The sequence below is a fragment of the Cebidichthys violaceus genome, unplaced genomic scaffold (genome assembly GCF_023349555.1).
Source record: "Cebidichthys violaceus isolate CVI_PGR_0920_01 unplaced genomic scaffold, fCebVio1.0.p SCAF_21, whole genome shotgun sequence".
In the NCBI taxonomy this organism is placed as follows: Eukaryota; Metazoa; Chordata; class Actinopteri; order Perciformes; family Stichaeidae; genus Cebidichthys; species Cebidichthys violaceus.
The window spans coordinates 10,159,233-10,178,029 of NW_027176384.1; the positions used below are offsets into that span (position 1 = coordinate 10,159,233).

The 18,797-nt window shown below is 41.3% G+C and overlaps 1 protein-coding gene across 1 annotated transcript in view; it reads right to left on the bottom strand.

Moving 5' to 3' along the window:
* chrm2a (cholinergic receptor, muscarinic 2a) overlaps window positions 1-18,436 on the bottom strand; it is a 70,520-nt gene extending 52,084 nt beyond the window's left edge. Inside the window, exon 1 of the mRNA XM_068717284.1 lies at window positions 18,322-18,436. The gene's annotated coding sequence lies outside the window, so the exon portion shown is untranslated. The remainder of the gene's footprint in view (window positions 1-18,321) is intronic.
* Between the last annotated feature and the right edge of the window lie 361 nt (window positions 18,437-18,797).

Sequence of the window (18,797 nt, forward strand, 5' to 3'; positions counted from 1 at the left end):
ATTAATGAGCATTTCTTATCAGCTATCTGCTTATTTTGTTGCTAAGTCGGTGGCAACTTCAGACAAATTGAACCGCTCACCTGAAGTGGGAAGTGAAGTGAATTACCAACAAGATGCATGTTGCTTTTGGTCAAGTTTTGAAATTATTACTTCAAACAGTCAGCACTTTCTATCTCCCAGATTCAGGTTGTAACAACGGAGCGTTCTGGCTCTCAAATAGTTTTATAATGAATTAGTGAAGCTTGGAAATGAAAACTTCCGCTGTCAGCTGGATGGCAGTCAGACCTGTTCTCGCTGCTGCTCCGAGAAGAAAAAAGATGAAGCGCTTGCATGCTGATTTTGTAACTAGGTTATTGGTCACTCGTTCCCTCCTCCTTGCTCTCACTCTTTCTCCTTCCTCCTCCTCCTCCTCTTCATCTTTAAGTCTGTTAGTGTTTGCTGGATGTCATATTTATGAAGTCCTGTCATGTTTCCAAAAGAAACATGGAAATTACGTTTTCTTTTTTGGAAACATGACATTTTCTTTTTTTTTTTTTTCTCTATACACTCTGACCTTGCCCTTACTCGTTACATACACAATCAATGAACCATTTCCATGAAAGCAACCAACCCCCGTCCTCCGCTCCCCGTCACCAATTCCTGTCTTCACACTGCAGCCATTTTCCGGAGCGATTTCAGGGGATAATAGCAACCACAAATCATCCGCTGGCCAGTGGAGCCAATGAAATTGATGTGCCTTCATTTCAAAACAATGGAGATACCTTATGAGGGGCCTCATGATGTCATAACTTTAGTAGCTGACAGGCCATGCAGGTGTATATTTCGGCCCCAGGATGGGCACAGGGCCAATAAAAACACTGTCGGGACAGCTTAATCAATCGTGGTATCGAGGAAGATGGCAAGGCTGAGGTGTAAGCAGCCAGCAGACATGCTCAATCACATTCTCCGTGCTAAGCAAACTGACAGCTTTTATTTGGGAAACCAGGCATCCTTATCTCCCGAGAGTTGAGTAATGCTTCACTGTCTATCTGTGGAAATCTCTCTGCAATTTCCATTCCAACAAAACAGTCCAAAGAATAAAAAGGGAAACAACCTCAGACAAAAGTTAAATGTATGAACAGCATTTTGGTCGAGCGACTCTTACTATCTACACCAGCGTTTCCCACACTTTGTTTCTGGGGACCCTCTTTTAAAAAAATGTAAAACCATCGCAATCAAAATTGATGATAGGTCTTATGTACAAATCATGAGAAGAGCAGATGTGTGAATTAATGAATGTTCGTAACCATTTCCGCGTCACCATATATTATCTAGGTTTACCATCAGTTTCAAAGATATACGTTGGATAAACAACACAACTTCTTTTTATGCATGTGTTATTGAGAACATATACATATATATATATATATATATATATATATATATATATATGTTCTCACATATATGTATGTGTTAAATACTTTATAACTACCCAATAAAGGCATTTAGGCCGAGTTAACGCGCTTGTTTTTTCCTCTCATTAAAACAAACAGAACGTATGCTAGCCTTACATATTAGATTCAATGTTCTAAATAGGCTTCAATTATCAGAACACAAACGTTCAGGCTGCCTCATGTGGCCCAAAAGTGTACTGCAGATATAAGTGTTGAAAGATTATGGAAGAAATTGGGCAAATGTATTTGGCGACCCCAAAAGAATCTTTGAGAACTGCTGCTGCTCTGCACAATAGAGTCTGACACCAGCAATAGTTGCTTTGGTTTTTGTTGGAGAGATTGCGTAATACATTATTCGTATGGTGAAGTGAAAGGATGCCATAGATCTCGAGAGTTTTTGAGCTGTAAATGAGTGGGATGGGCGTCAGTGGACATGCCATCCTGATTTGAACGCATTGATTGAATTGAAATGAATGAACTGTACTTGTCACTGGGAAAATTCCAGCAATATCCATCAGACACATTGCCGCTTTTAATTAATTCCTCCCACGCCCGTTGACATTTTGCAGAGAGGGTGCATGGGTTAAGCACACCTCCTGTATGAAAAGATTAAAAAGCCACTTGCATGCTAAAAGAATTATGGATGACTGAAGAGCATGGCTTAATTGGAAATTGATTGACTTGGCTGCGTTACACCTGGTCTCATAACATTTCACATCCCTCATGCGTGGGGAGTTTGATGCATTTTTCAATAAGCGGCTGCACAGCAGCAGAATCGTTTCATACTGGTGTCTCTCTGTGGAGAAAGTTGTGTGGATGAAGCCATGTTGCCTCGCCAGATCCAAGCCATCACTTCAAAGACCCTGGGTGGGGATGATCTTTGCATGACGGATGCAGCTTTTCTAGCTGCGAGTGGCGGGAAACGAGCTTCACCTCGTCTCTACGTTTCATGTGCCATAGCATCTGCCCTGCAACCGCTACAAACAAAAAACACACTGGTGTCAAGAAAGCGGAGCGAAATCGTCCCCTCCTCTTCCCAAGATGGATGCCTGGTGTCATTTTGCGGAGCCAATTATTGTGTCTGCTGAATGCAGTATGCGCAAGCTAGGTGATTTTTAAATTCTCTCATTTGACGGGTAAGAATTGGTTAATACTCTATCATGCTTTGCAAGTGTGTTTCAACCCAAGTATAGCAACCAATTCACTCATCGTCAAATCATGCATGTTCACCAAATGTGCAGCATATAAAACTCATTATTTACATAATGAGAATTTGCTCGCATGTTAATTTTTGACACATTTCAGCATTCAACATGTCAGACTCACAATGTTATCTGCAATATGTGTGAGGCAGTCATTTGTGAAATGTGACGTTGCCACCATCGTGCTCACAATTTGCTTTTGTGAAACAGGCCTCTGATGTTTAACCTAATTGTTAGCAGCTGTTTTGGAGTTTTGTTTCTGATTTAAAGACGTTGGGAATTACATATCTACAGTGGATTTCTCCGGTGAGATAATCGCCTAAAGCTGCAGAAAGCTGTTTCCATTGGCAGAAATATTTGAAAGTTTTAAACTTCCACTTCCCAAGATCCCATAATCACAAGTTAGCATACAGCATGCTGATTTATCAACTGTGGCAGATACCGAAGGGTTGAAAGAGGCAGAACCTCCAAGCAGAAACCCCCATGGCTGAATATAGAAGCCACGACAGAAGAGCCTTCAGACAAGTTCTTTTTTTAATGGCTGCCGGTGCTGTCAACTAATTTGGGTTGCATTTCATCAAATGTGCAACATGCAAGCTGCTGTTTGCACAATGTGTTCATTTCCAATTGCAAATTTTGACACTTTTGCTATTTTTTAATGAAGGACAACAAACATACATGTGCATGAGCGTGCAAGGGCTCTACAATCATTCACAATCTGCATGTAAGCAGTGCTCCCAAATGACTTATGTGGACCAGCCCCTGCATAGTGGGTTGGCAAAAAAAACCCAACACCTGGATCGCAGACTGACACCAGGCCTCTCAACACTTCACGGCCCAAAGGAAACCACTGATTCGGCCCAAAAATATGAGTTTATAGACTATAGGCTATTTTTGCGGTAAATACCTTGAACTTGGTGCGGTTGGTCGACTGGGGCATGACAAAATTGTCTATGAAAATGGTACGTAGTGCCATAAAGTTGGAGAAACCTCCTAGTTGAGATTTTAAAAACAACCCTTTCAATAAGAAAATGTAATGGCCTGAAGATTAACATTTAAAGTGCATTTAACGAGTACATGTTGTCCCGTTTGTCTTATTAATTGCCTGCCACACGCTCGATCTACCTTTTCTCCACTCAGGCTCCGACCTGTTGCATTTTCAGCTCTTAGTAAATGTCAGTAAATGTGTTTTAAATTTCGTTTCTTTTATCGTTTTATCTTTTTACATTTAAAAAAAAACCATGGTGGAGCTTTACATTATAGGGATTGCCTCGGGAGAAACATTTCAAACTAATATAGTTTGCAGAACTCAAACAGATTATACATTGAGCTAGGGGAGCATGAGTGGGTTTAGCGGACGGAGACCATCTTTGTGATGGAGGGAAGGCACGCATGGCTGCTCCTCGGGCTCCAGACAGACAGAGGCTGACAGGAGAAACGTGGGGCGACGGCAGACAGAGGAAACTCCTCCACTCCTCCTATGTACGTCAGCCTGGATCACTGGCACAGCAATCCTCAAATGTAAATGCAGCTAAACACAATGGCAGACAGAAAGAAGCACCCACATCTCCATGAGCACAGCACATCTCTGGCTGTCAGATTGTACCGAGGAGGTTCGAGGTCAGAGTGGTAGAGCAAGAGCAGGCAGACAGCTTGTCAATGCTGTTGACAACCAGATGAATGGACCAATACTTTAGGGAGCCACAGCTCTACTTCGCTGTTTATTGACACATCATACTACTGCACTTGGGCATGCCCCAAAATGCCTGTATGGTTTGTTATATATATACTATGGGCATATGTCAACAGCTCAGTTGAACATTCCCTGATGAATATATTTGAATTTCTTTTTTCTCATATATGTAATCTGTCTGCAAAGCATCTCCCAGCTCTCAGTCACAGCCTCGGATCTGTGTGCTGGTCGCTGGGCTCGCTTGGCTCAAGCTGGCACATTCATTTGTCACTGCTGTGTGTCTTGGAGCAGAATCTGATCCCAGAGTCAACATTAACATGGCTTTTCTAGGGCAGCGACTTCATTATTGAGCCTCGGCATGGTGAACCACACCATTACTGCTCTGTAGAGAGAGAGAGAGAGAGAGAGAGAGAGAGAGAGAGAGAGAGAGAGAGAGAGAGAGAGAGAGAGAGAGAGAGAGAGAGAGAGAGAGAGAGAGAGAGAGAGAGCAAACACGGAGCAAGGAGGGGATATGGAAAGATGAGAGGAGCGAGGACATGGGATAAGCAGAATGATGGGGAGAGGGAATGAGGGTGTGTGAAAGAAGGATGGTAGTATTGGGATGGAAAGGAGAAAAGAAGTGACCAAATAAATCACCAGCCAACAGATAATTGGACGAGCTGCTCTCAAGGGACGGCTGCAGCGCCATGAAAAGTGACACCATTACTTGCAATTAAGTCCAAGAGGAGAAATGGGGATTCAGTTCCCTTTGGATTAATTCCAGGAATGTGATACCTGACAAGATGGAGGCCATAATGAATCTGTTGGGCCGCAGGAACTGTTGTCATCATTTAACTTGTATGATGGCGCCTCTATAGGGAGCAAAATGTTTCGATCTGAGAAGCGGAAAACATATCAAATTATAACTGGCGGTAGACCGGGACGTCTAATGACCCAGAGCAGTTGACATGTACAGCCATGACAAAGCTGTACTCTGAGCATGAGTCATTTCTATGACGTTCTGCTGAGCTGTTTCCATAGTTTATGGCGCTTTAGGTGAGGCTTTGTCCTTCTTATCAAGTTCGCTGAATGCTCTTGCTTTGCATGCTGTGGTATGATAGAGAAGTGACCTCAAGGACGAGATGATTGAGTCGGTGTCTTCTGAACAAAAGGTCGTTCGACGCCTCCGTAATTACGCCGAACACAGTCACACTCCCACGGAAGTGTAATTTAAAGATAGGATCGCAGTAGTACAAGGTTTGTGTTCCTCTATCTACAAAAATAAATGTATTTCCTATAAAGACGTTTTTGTCTGAAGGCATAAAACTTTCTTCTTTCACTCAATTAAGATGCAAAGAGAAACTCTTTAAGTGTTTTAAGTACTGCACTGGAACAGAATGTCAAGGTCGCATCACTTATCTACTGTATCACAGTCTCACATTTTTCTTTCTGTAATTTATGGCGTTTCTCCCTTCTTTTTTTTTTTAAAGCAAAAGCGGACAAAGTGTAACGACAGGGAATATGAAGAGGGAGAGAGAAATATAGGATTATATGCGACATGATTCCTCAGGTGTATTCAAACTGATGTTGCAAGTCAAACATTTTCAGCACATTGGGGCAACTCTAAACCTGTTGCCATTACGTTACCTTAATTTGTATCTTATTAGAAATTGCCAGTATTTCATTGAAAACAGACTACACCTTAATCACTCTGATTAGCAAACATACTGTGTGTTTGCCCTTACAATGGATTTTTTTTCACCGTCTGTGTTTTTGTAGCTAACTGTTTGGCCTTTTGAGCACACCTGCCTCTCATAAAGCACTAATTACAGTAGGAGTCTCATTAGGAGACGAGAGAAACACAGCTACTCAGAGGCTCAGCGGAGGATGTGTCGGCTAACAACAAAAAAACAATCTTCAAAGTTGTCGAGTCATGTAGAAACCGGGAACATTTCTGATTCAATAAAGTACTTAAAGTGTGACGAAGCCTAGTGATCAAGACTCAATCCACTTAGATCTCAATCCTTAACAATAAGATGAAACATTGGCCGGATGTGAAATGAATAGTTCACTGTTCCTCCTTTAAGAGTAATTGCTTTTCCAATCCATGCATCTTGGCAAAGTAGTTCTTTAACTTTTAAAAAAAAAAAGACATCCCAGTGCCCAATAGTACTGAGTTGTTTCAACTCAACTCTCTCGAAGCACTGTAGGCTTAGGTCTTCATGATTTCCCTCATAAAAATTAAAACATTTTAAAATATCCTTGACTAACCAAAGTGGACAATGAAGTACACTTGAGCTTTGGCTTTTAGTAGAACGCTAATCAGCCTCAAGTGCCAATTGATACTCCTGTCCCGTCCTCCATTCTAACAGCTTCCAATTATCAGGAAACTGGGGAATGAGACCTCTCTGATTTAGACATGTTGGGCAGTATTGATTGGACTGGAAAAATCTTTATAATTGGACAGACGTGCGATGACCTTGTCTCTTGCACTCCTTTCCTGATTGACAAACAAAGTAGAGACAGCTGTACCCGCATAGCAATCCTCTCTGTTTGATTCAGTCCAGTTGAAAAGTCACAGTTAGTGCCTTAAGCGTCTGTAAAGTGACGTGTGCGGTTGGAGGAATCTGATCAAATTGCTCAGATTTAATGTGCCTACGGGTTTTTTTCCAACTGACACACACTTCTGACCCATGCTTTGTCTTAGCTAGGGTCTATAACTCACGAGCTAACAAAGCCAAGGGTGGTTATCTAGTCATCCTAAATCACATTTGATTGGAAAAATGTATACACACATCTCCCTGTGTTAGATTAGTCATACAAATAAATAAAAAAGCAACTTAACACCAGCTGAAAATCTTGTTTTTGCTGGGCCCTAGTGGTTTAACTGCTCACCGTCCTGAGATGATGTAGAGGTGTACTCCAAGGTGTGTCAGTACACCATGACAACACCATGATTTTAAAAATCATCCGCTGGTTGTGGTCAGAGGTGAAACGGACTCGAAACGTTAAACTACAGCCGTCTGGTATTAAGACCAACCATGATGTCACAGTGTACTGACACACCTCATAGTACACTTCTACATCACTAGAGCAAAGTGAGATGTTAAACCAGTGGAGGTCAGTAAAACCAAGATCTTCAGGGAGTGTTGAGCAACTCTTTAATATCTTTTAAGTAAAGAAAACCAAGGGACTTCCTGTAAATAATGTAAATATTCAAACATGCTATTTGACATTTACTGAGCACAACAATTAGTTCAGCAACAAAGTATAAGAACTTGGAGAAGGTATTTCTTCTTTCACTGTGTCCGAGTTTTTTCACATGATCCCACATGTCTTATCTCTGTTAGACTTTGTTTGTGAGCAGGCTTCAGAAAGGTCCATCACAGAGTGTGAACATAGGGGCTGTGGGTGCCTCACACAGTAAATCTATCCCACAGTCTGTTTGTGCTCCACTGACACAGTGTAGTCTCTGGACTCTGTAGGCAGTCCTGTTCCTGTCAAGTCAAATAACAGTATTTCAGATGGGCTTCACGCTCTGACACGACGAGTCGGCTCAACTGGAGGCCAGGAGAGGTTCAAAAAACATGATCGGGGAAATGCACAGAACTCGACTGTGTGTCCAGTGCAGAATGCAAAGAAGAAGCCCTCCAAGTTCCTCAACACACTCAAGTTCGGAAAAACCTAGAAGTAGTGCCCACTTTCCCTCTCGCTGGCCTTTCTTTCAAATGTCAAATCATTCACCTGGAACGAGTTACACAGACCTTCAGGGATCTTCTTTGAGAATGTCAGGCCAAACTGTGCATCTGTACAAAGCTTTGGATGGAGTACAATGTCCACTGGCCTCTCATAGTGATGCCTGAGGGGAGGAAGTGAGACATCCAGGACTCAGACGACTTGGTCACGCTGCACTTATCAAGCGCACATGTAATCTCAGGCTATGTTTTTTCTGTTAAATAACCCGGTCATGTTTATACTTTAAAGTATCTCATGACCCCTTTTCCTGTGCAACTTGGAATAATAGTGTATGTCTACATACTCCAGTGATTTCCTCTACGGCCCCCTTAAAGCACCGCACAAACAAGACAGTTGTCTTTTCTGAGGGAAAAAAAGGCAGACATTCACTAACTTCCATCAAACCAGAGAGTGGTCTTTACTGCCATTATCTGGGTTTTGTCTCGCGTTTATTTTTAAAAAGACAGAGTGGACAGACCCTATAAATTGAACCGGCTGACCACATAAAAAGGAAACTGCAGTTTACATTGCCGGGGGGCATTAAAGCAAACACAGGACGATACCTGTGGCCGAGAGCTGACACAGAATCCAATAACAATAACAGACAATGAGTGTCACTGGAGTTCAAAATATTGGCTCAGGATGGGATGTACAGCAGCCTCCACTGCCTCAGCTAGTGCTGTATTGTCTATTTACCTTTTGATTTGATCCACAACATCCCGCACCAGGGCGCGTGTTTATCTGTTGAGTGTGTACACAGTATTGAGCTTTGCGTCAAGTCTGTCTCAGAGGCAGCTCTAATCAGCTTTGATTTCAAGGGTTCTTTATCTGGCTTAGAATGTGAAGACACAGTTTAGAAATACTGTACAAACTGCTGAAACTGACCACATTTGTCTGTTACCTGCGCATGGAATACATTTTCTTAACCTTCGAAAAAAAACCTCAAGCTCCTTCAGTAAATGTTTTCTTATCATTCATAACTGTGGCAAAGAGGGGAAGGTCAGAGCTCTTGTGGTTTCAAATAGCCTTCCTTTTATTGGAGTGGAAAGGAATAGAATATCATACCAATGCCCCCATTGAGAGATAACTTTCCTTGTTAAATTAATTTAACGGAAACTCTTGAGTTCCATTGTCACTGAAGGTGTCAGTTCAATGGATTCAGTGTTGGTCTCAGGGGAGCAACAAAGAATTATTACAATTTTAATTACAGAAAGCAATAAAGCGCAAAGTTTACAAGTATCTGTTATCACATTGATGAAGGTGATGCAACATTCATCAACATTGTTTTTTTAAGGTACATTTGCAAAGTGTGAATTGGTGATAATCAAGCACAGCCCTTAGGCCACATCCGAACCTGAGAAAACCTTCCATGTGCTTCTAAAAGGGATATTACACATCATATTTTTTTTTGCAGATACAAATATATCTTCAGGCTTTGGGCAGACGTTAATGCTGAATAATGTGAACACCAATATGGTTATAATCTAATATATATTCAATTTCAAGTTTTGATAGTACTGAAAAAAAGAACTTGCTCAAAAACTCATAAAAACAGCAAAGAAATAAAGAAATTCAAGAAGACAAAGAGTCTGCAGTTATGCTAAGTACGATGGCGAGTCGTCCCAGTTTGTCCGACACTGTCCATGTTTCAAGCTGGGTGTCCCGGTGTTCAACATTCCCTACCAAATTGTTCCGGTTTTCACCTCAATTCAAATAATAATATAGTTGTTTTCGGCGCTTATACATACAGACGTCTATCATGGTCTATCCCATTCACTCATTATTACCTAACCTAAACCTACATGTTTGAATTCAACATACATTTGCTAGTATGTATGCCAATCTATCAATGAGCAGTTGTCAAGGCTGTATCTATGACAGTCGTAATCAAACGGTGAGCTGGCATGCCCAAGAGAGAGTCGGTGTTTTCTAAAGAGCTCTAGGAGGCTTCCTCGTTCCTTCGTGAAGTACCCAGCAAGGAAATTATGGTTCTGGAGACACTGCAAGAGTACATTTTCAGTCGTGCATGGTGAAAATGCTAATATCATGCCTATGGTGCTTGCATAAGCACATACATTAGCGAATGCATGAATGTTTGATAGCCTACACTTAAGGGTCCTGGTTTGGGGATTTGAAAATATGGTCACCATTTACTGTTAATATACTGGTGTTAAGCGGATATAATGCTCACCAGCTTTTTGTGTTAGCATGCTAAAATGTGCTGAATAGCATTAAAGAAGCACAGCTGCGACTAATATGGGAATGTCATTAGCTTTGCAGGTTTTTGGGCAATTTTGTACTCGTTATGATTGATTCGTACCGTGCCGACTATGACTGGAGACAATGTCAAGAACGACCCTCTTGCTTGGCTTCATACTTTATCACCCATGGCTGTAAAGTTAAGAGGATAAGACCGGTGCATGCTCTCCACATACGCGGACCGGCAGCGTTAACAAACTCCTATGCAACTTTACTCGCCAATTGCTACTTGTGTTAAATAACAGTCCAGTTACGTGTTTTGGTTCAGTTGGTTTTCAGAACAGATGCGAACCCGAGTACACATGAACTGAAATCGAGCTGGTTTGAAAGCCTCTTTATGTCATGCAGGAAAGTATTGAGCAAAATACATGTTTGACTTTGGTGATGGAGCTACATGAAACGTTAAAGTATAAAAGGAGACATTCACCCCAAGGAGGGCATGAATGTCCGTATCACATTTTGTCGTGATCCATCCAACAGTTGCGAAGACATGTCACTCAAAACAATGACCATTAACCTCATGGTGGCGCTCGATGAACAGCCATGGGATCGATCCATTATAAGGACTTTAAGGATCTTGTAATCCTATCCAGTATTTGTTGAACTAATTCAGTCTGAACCAAAGTGGTGGAGGGCAGTGATTCATTATTGACGTCAAGTACATGGTGCTTCCATTTGGCCATCATTCTTGTTCATCCGCTCCAGGCAGGCCTGTAATTAGGACAGCAACACTTTCAGGAGTACAGTTTGACTTTTAGTGTCTATTTAAATAGACGTCAGCTGCCAGCAGCTCATTTATTTGCACAAGTGGATAGATTAACGCTTTCTTTTAATGCATTACACATACTGTTGTGTAATCTATATTGTATTATCAAAATGTTCCCCTCTGTTTTATTTGTTCAAATGATTCTGAGCTGCTTTTGTATGAGTACCAGTGGCTTTTGCTTCCCAGAACAAGCAAAACCTCCCGTCAAAAACTAAAAAAGAGCAGTCTTAGACTTTGTAAGCTTTGGATTTTGTCCCCTGAAATACCAAGCGCCCTTTCTGTTGGCTAATTGCTTGTTAGTGCTCCTGGCCCACGAGAAAAAAAAAAGTCGCACAGGGCTACTTCAAATACACCCACACAAGTGGCATCTGCAGCAGCACAGTGAGATATTATGGCGCCCTGTCATGTTGGTGCCATTTACAAGAAGTTGTGACACCAGCCTGAGCTCTTTCCCCTGCTGCTAAAGTTGCAGGAAAAGAAATTAGACGGCAAAAGTCATTTTTACCTACTTTCTTTTTTGTGAATGTGTAGGTGACGTGTGAAACTGGATTCTCCCTCTTTCTTTTGTCTCATGTCTTAAAATCTTCCATCACAGAGGAATTAAGCCTGCCGGCAATTACAATAAGGTCCGACGAGAGCAGGCGGCCACACTGAATGTTTTATGGAGCCAATGATAATGGCAGAGCCAGAGCTTGAAGTAGCTGGCTTTAATGAGGTTCAGAGTAATTAAAAGCAAGAAATGGCTGCCTGACATTATTGCTGGACGAGCAAGACGGAGGAACACCTGAGGCTTTTGCAAGCAGAGAACATTCAACGGGATCTCCAGAGATACTGAGGGCAGAACTACAACTGTTGCTGCTGCAGCTGTCGCATATGAGCTGCTGTTCAGATTTTCACAATGACTGAAATGTATGGTTCTATTATTTTGGCATGAAACAGCTTGATTTAAAATGAAAATGTTTTTCTGTGAAACGGACCAATGAAGGAGATGTTTTATAAAAGCCTGGGTTAGAGGTTTGTGTTTTTTTGCTATTCGTTGCCTCTAAAATACAAGCAAATGTTGATTTTCCTTTTCTGATTGCAATTCAGTATCACCATGACCTGTTAAAAGCAAGGGCACTTAACCCACCTTAAGAATTATTTCCTGATTTTAGAGACAAGAATGCTGTGGTGAGCAACTGCCAGGTCTACAGTTTCTTGTCCATGCAGCTCCTCCGTGCGTAGGCCTACATTATATAAACTGATTTGTAAACGTTGTATGGCACCTCTGTTGAAACATATACATTACTAGGAGAGTAAAAATATATCATGATACAATACATCACATTACAAAATGGTGACAATAATACATCATGGAGGTAAAGCTGGAGTGCATAATCAGTTCTTCGTCTGAAAAGTAAACCAATGCAAAGTGCCTTAAACTTGCATTCTTTCTAATGGCCTTTGATTTCTCTGTTTGGTATAGGAGTCTATGAGAAACCTCAGTAAACATTGTAAACATGAGTTTACGGTCTCAATTGCTCGTTTTAAGTCGTGTTCAATACAGCATGATGTTCATTTTGTAAATGATGTAATAATTATGTATTTAAAGTAAAATGGACGATGAAGCAAGGTATGCTTTAGAGCGTGTCTAACTTGTGATTTACAGCACGCTGCCACAAACACGGCACTGGAAGCCGTCCGCATTTTAGTCTTCGACCTTAAACCCTTTCATAATGTGTTTTCAGTTTCTGAAAGTTTATTGTAACATTTTTGTCGCCTAAAAATATCTCGCAGTGTTTGCTTTGCACTTGTGTCGCATATGGTTGCAAAGAAAAAGATGTCAATGGCCAAAAAACCAAGATGGCGACGGCCAAAATGACAAACTCAAGGCTTCAAAACGGCAGTCCACAAACCAATGGGCAACATCACGGTGACTATTACCACTTGTCATATACAGTCTATGGTGCACTCATATACTCATATTATTAGTAAATTCATTCAAAAGGGATCGAGCTGACCATAAATGTCTCAACAAAACGGAGCTGACGAGGAGAGTGAGCGATGGAAAGTAACATTTGACTATGTCCAATTTTCAAAATAAGGTGCAGACAAAGGGTTATTACTAAATACATATATGGAAATAATATTATTGGAATATATTCACAATAAATATAAAACATGATACATTGATATATTTATTATATATTTGTTGCTCTAAATTAAAACAAAAATATTACTAACATTTTCCCATTTTTGTACATTGAAATAGCTACATTTGTGAATATTTGAGGTGCTATAAAAACACATTGCTGAGTTCAGGACATTTCACATACATGCTGAAAAGCAAACATTTGTACACTTTCAATTTAGAGATCTAGAAGTCTCTTGAAGTCTATGATTAAACTTTGTCCCATGGTCTAGTGTTGAAAAAAGTTTGCAATTGCAATAAGTATGCACCCAAATATGGCGATAGCATCACATCTGGAGATAAGCCTCGTCCCACTGCTAGTGTTGTGTGGATCCGCATTGAGGTGGTCAGATGCATTCTGAATCGCATGAAATGTGGGTTCCACACAGACCACGAACTTCAGGGAGCTGAGGAAATGATTTCATAAGATAGATTTTATGAGCAATTACAAGGTCACTGAATCCATTTGTATGTTGATGAAATATGCTGACACAATGCTGTAAGTAGTGCTTAGTCCATTGATTCCGAGTCTTTTGTTACAAATGCAATTACACTGGTTTGTTTCGTCTAACTCTTTCTGTCTGCTAGATAATGACCTTAAGGAGGAATCTCCCTCCTCCCATCCTGTCCAATCAATGCCACTTCTTGCGGTGGTTTAGTGGCACTTCATATTGTAAAGCCCTGCAATCACTCAGCATCTGATAAGGAGCACAGCTAAAGGCTACGCTAGCCGTTTGTCCCACTAGCTGAAGATACGGCATCAGCATGTGGAAATCTGCATGCTCTGAATCCAGTTTACATTTCGCTGATGAAACCATATGTATGAGTCAAATACATCCTAGCAGTGTTCCCTCTGGCAAAACCTTCATCCATCCAGCTATACAAGCAATTGTACACTGCATGTTCACTGTTATGTAAAACCCCTTCATAGAATCTCATTTCATCTCTTCCACAAAATGTCTACACATTATCGGAGCCAATCTTCTGTTTCTGCTCAATTACACCTTCCTTCAACAGCCAGTCAATGCTGCGCGGACTTCCCGGCTCATCCACACAGAGCAGGAATAAAACATTTTTTGAATTGCGTAAAAATAAAATCAAATAAGTGTGTAATGATAGAAAAAGACAGCGATTAGAACAGGAGCTCAGTTGCACGTAGATGAGCCTACTGCGGTTGAAAGCGTGATAATTAGACATTCCTTTCTGTGTGTGCCAGCTACACAGATCCACTAATGTGCACTGTGCAGCCGCTCTACAACCGAGAAGCTTATGTCCATGGAATGAGGCGCCCCGAGAGCTAAATTTAACTTTTTACAAAAAAGAAACATTGTTTCCACAGCTGCCAAAAACACAGATTCAGAAATAAGTGTGCATTCATTCTAGGTAGGAGCGTTGGCATGAGCCTCCTCCTTCAATCTCTTCTCCTCTCTCCTTGTGAGTGTGACCAAGTTGACCCTGTTGTGTGTGTGTGTGTGTGTGTGTGTGTGTGTGTGTGTGTGTGTGCATACACATTTAGCTATGATAAAGAGCAGTGTTGATTTACATCATCATAATTTGAATATGAAAGGAAACGGCACTCAATTGAGGATCACACTGTTCCATGTCTGGTTTTCACCACAGGGGGCAATAAGCATCACTTTTAGACACAACAATCTGTGGTTGGGTTCTTAAAACAGGGGAATTCGATGACGGATATTGAAATGAATATGCTTCGAACATATGTCACTTTGCTCTTATCTGCATGAACCAACATGCAACTTATCATGCAGAATCGCTGGCCAAGCGTGAAACACTAATCAATGTACGCCATCATTTGCTATCACAGTCAAGCACATTGACACTGCAAGTAGAAATTATGCACAGTCCATAATATCTGCATCTCTAATGTAATATCAATAGAGTTAGTGAAGGGCATTAGAAAAAAAAACAAAAAAAAAGGAAGCCACATGTCTGACCTCGATAAAACCGCAGTGGGCTGGCAGAAATTGAAAAAAAAAAACATGAAATGACTGTTCAGTCACGGTGCATCCAAACCTCATCCATCAACATCAGGATGTCAAAGACGATGATAAGTGGAAAAGGAGAGCAACAAGTCTGCAAAACTTCTGCAAACTTGCACAGATAGAGCAGAGCAGAGCAAACACTTTGGTAACATTGGTGGACTTATGCAGTTTTATTTAACACCTCAATATGTTTGATGAATGAAAAAGGTTGTTAAAGTGCACTCAAATGTAAAATAATACAAATTAAGCAATGGCTAAGGACATGGAAAAGTACTGAGAAGGTTGTAGTTGTAGTGCAGTGAAATAATAAATTTTCTTCTAGTACTGCCATGTTGATACTACTTAAATAATGACTGTTTTAACCCGATAATATCATTTTCTACGATCCACAGGATGATTATAATGTGGTTATGCACTAGAAATGAGCATTCCAAGGTTTTTATTCATATCTAATGAAATGGTTCTTCCCTTCTGTTGTGCTGTAAACGGTTTTGTGATTGTATCGATGAAAACTACATGTTTTTTTGTTGTGGGCTTGCCAATTGTGTTTTATATGGAAAAAAGGTTGTCAAGAATCAAATGGCTCTTCTGTAAAGCCTTTGGTTGTCAGGTGGTGTAGCAGATAGCACCCAGTCATGATCAAGTATCCACCAAAACAAGGCAACATGATCAGAGAACTCACCAAACTAAGTGCAGCAGCTGTAATCAGTTTGACATTAGTTACCCTTTGATACCAAATTCAGATCAGGCTTCTTTTTCCAGATGGATAAACAAGCATTATTCTGCAGACAAACATAATGGAATCCTAAGTCTTCACTTGTTCCCCAGCAGTGCTGTCTCTCGTAGCTGAAGTGATGGCAACTTCCTAACGGACAGAAGCAAAATGCAAATCATCTCCCTTTGTTTGACACTAACTCAGATTCCGAATTGGAGATCTGCATGAATGTGAAAGAACAAACGCAGCATCGACCAACACACCGCGACAATCGCAGACACTAAAGACGACATCGGTGCTTTTTGTTTAGCCGCCATCTCTTCAAATAGAAACAATTACAGCCGGCGACTTCATCACGGCCAAGCCACAGCACTCACACTGCACAACAAAATGTTAAAATGAATATCAAATATCTGCACAGGTTGGTGCTCCAGATGAACTGTATCTGTATTATTATTCAGGATCCTGTTGGAAATATCCACTTAAATCTCCTTTTTAGCCTTGTGTTTTGATGCTTGTAATGGTTTTATGTGAAGCACTTTGAATTGCCTTGTTATTGAAATGTGCTATACAAATAAACTTGCCTTGCCTTACTAACCCCCAGAAAAAATATACAATTCTAAATAATCAGAAATAAACTTTGACTTATCAATAAATACTCAAATATAGGGCAACAAACAGGCTCATATACTTTATTTCTGTCATGGTGCAGAAATAACCGCCAATAGTTTGATTTTCCTTCTCAGGTAAGTGAGAATTACAGCTCTTCTGACGCTGACTCTCGCTCTCTTATTAATGTCAGAGTGAAGTTAAATGACCCAAAACTAGCACCTACCTCCTTTTATCACAAGCACACCTCGTCCCACTGCACTGATTAGTCCAGCCAGACGATAGGAAGAGTAGAGATTTACTCCGCCTTTCATTCACATAGACGTGACTAATTAGAGGTAATTGTCCTCCTGATTAAAAGAATAAGATGGGCAGCCTACACGGGTGGCTATGCAGGAAAAGTGGCACGATAAATCACAGCTTTACCTTTCGAACATCGAGTCCTCCAGTAGATTGTATGGGCAGCAAGTTCAGCGCGTGATTTGGGAGATCCACTCTGCGCGTAAAACATCTCAACTGTAAGACCCACAGTCACACGCTCCCACACAAACCTATCCCGTCCCATGTCTGTTCTCGCCTCGCGCTTTTACGCAATAAGGCTGTGTTGCTGCGACGCGAAATCACCTCGTTTTAAAGAAGGTGTGTCAATCTTAATGGACATAATCTGGTTGTTTTATTGACTTGACCAAACATGAATCATATGGCAGCATAAAAAATGCATGTTTTCCATTCGCCGTGGCGATCAAACGCGCTGAAATCAAGGAGAGGAGACAAGAGAGGATTCGGAATCTCTGCTGTGTGGATGATTAGACGTCTTTTCTTTTTTTTTTTGCAGCACAGATGGAATATCAAAAGAAGAGAACTGCGGAGAAAATAGCTGTTATATGAAGACAGGAATGAAACGACACGGAGGACGCTTTTATCCAAAGCGCAATAGAGTGCCATGGGCGCACACGTTACTGGTAAACCGGTATTTCTTCTGAATAATCATGAAAGAAAACGCTTACAGAAAATCTGTTGAGAAAAATCCAGAGAAAGGAGGGTTTACGGTGCTCATTGCACCGGATATTTGATGAGGCAGCGCGCCATCACCAATGTAGTAACTGGTTGGAAAATTAAACTGCATTATATGACACAATCACTATAGCGTGAATTGATACTGAGACTATTTCTGCTCGGGAAACTTTATGAAATAAACCACGAATAAAGTTCTGCTCTCCTTTCAGTCCACGATGCGCAATATGGCACACACAGGCAGCTGCGGATAGAGCGTAAAACCTTTCGCTGTCCTTGCGCTCATCGTGCAAAGCTTCCCCATTACTAGATGCCGGCTAAATATCGACTAGATATTTACTGTCACCTAGGTTTCTCTGTTGAGTTAAATCTTACTGAAAATAAAGTTACACACTTGTGTCACCTTGGCGGACAAAAGCAACTATCTGTACTCTGTATCACTGTACTGACCAAGTGTCCATATTTCGCCTTTTTACGCGCTGTGGGATCATGATACATGCGTCTACGGTTAAGAGACATAGGTCTCAGGTTCGGTCCCTTCTGTCAGGGTGTCCTTGAGCAAGACACCTAAATGAAACCTGCTCTCCTCTCGCTCAGTCGCTGTAGGAACTAACGCTCCATATCTCTTGGTCTGGGAGAGTCAAATAAACCTGCTTGAGAAATACCGATTCCTTTGGTTTTTTTATCAGAAACGGGCTAGAGTTCATAAAGGGGAAAAAAAGATCACTCAAGTATCGGCTTACCTGCTTTCATGCTGTCATGCTGGTGGCGTCTTTTGGTCCGCTTCATCGCACCGTGGCTGCATGTCCTCAGACATGCTTCTGGAGACAGGCTTTGGAGACGAAACGCGCCTCGGCTGTAAGGGAGACAGTGGGAAGGTGGGGGAGAAGTGTGACAGCGCGCGGGTGTATGTGTGTGTGCGCGTGTGTGAGAGAGAGAGAGAGAGAGAGAGAGAGAGAGAGAGAGAGAGAGAGAGAGAGAGAGAGAGAGAGAGAGAGAGAGAGCCATAAGAAGTAGGCTGGCATTTCGTTGACGATAATGACAGTCGTTATTTGCCTTTTAAATTCGGGGGAAACCAGGCTGAGCGTGTCCAGCAACACGTGATTTTAAATATGAAGTCGCCCAGAGCCTTGCATTGTATTATTCGCCAATACAGCAATTAAACCCCATGTCAGCGGGCTCATATGCCACTCATTTTCATAGGAAATCAACTCATTTC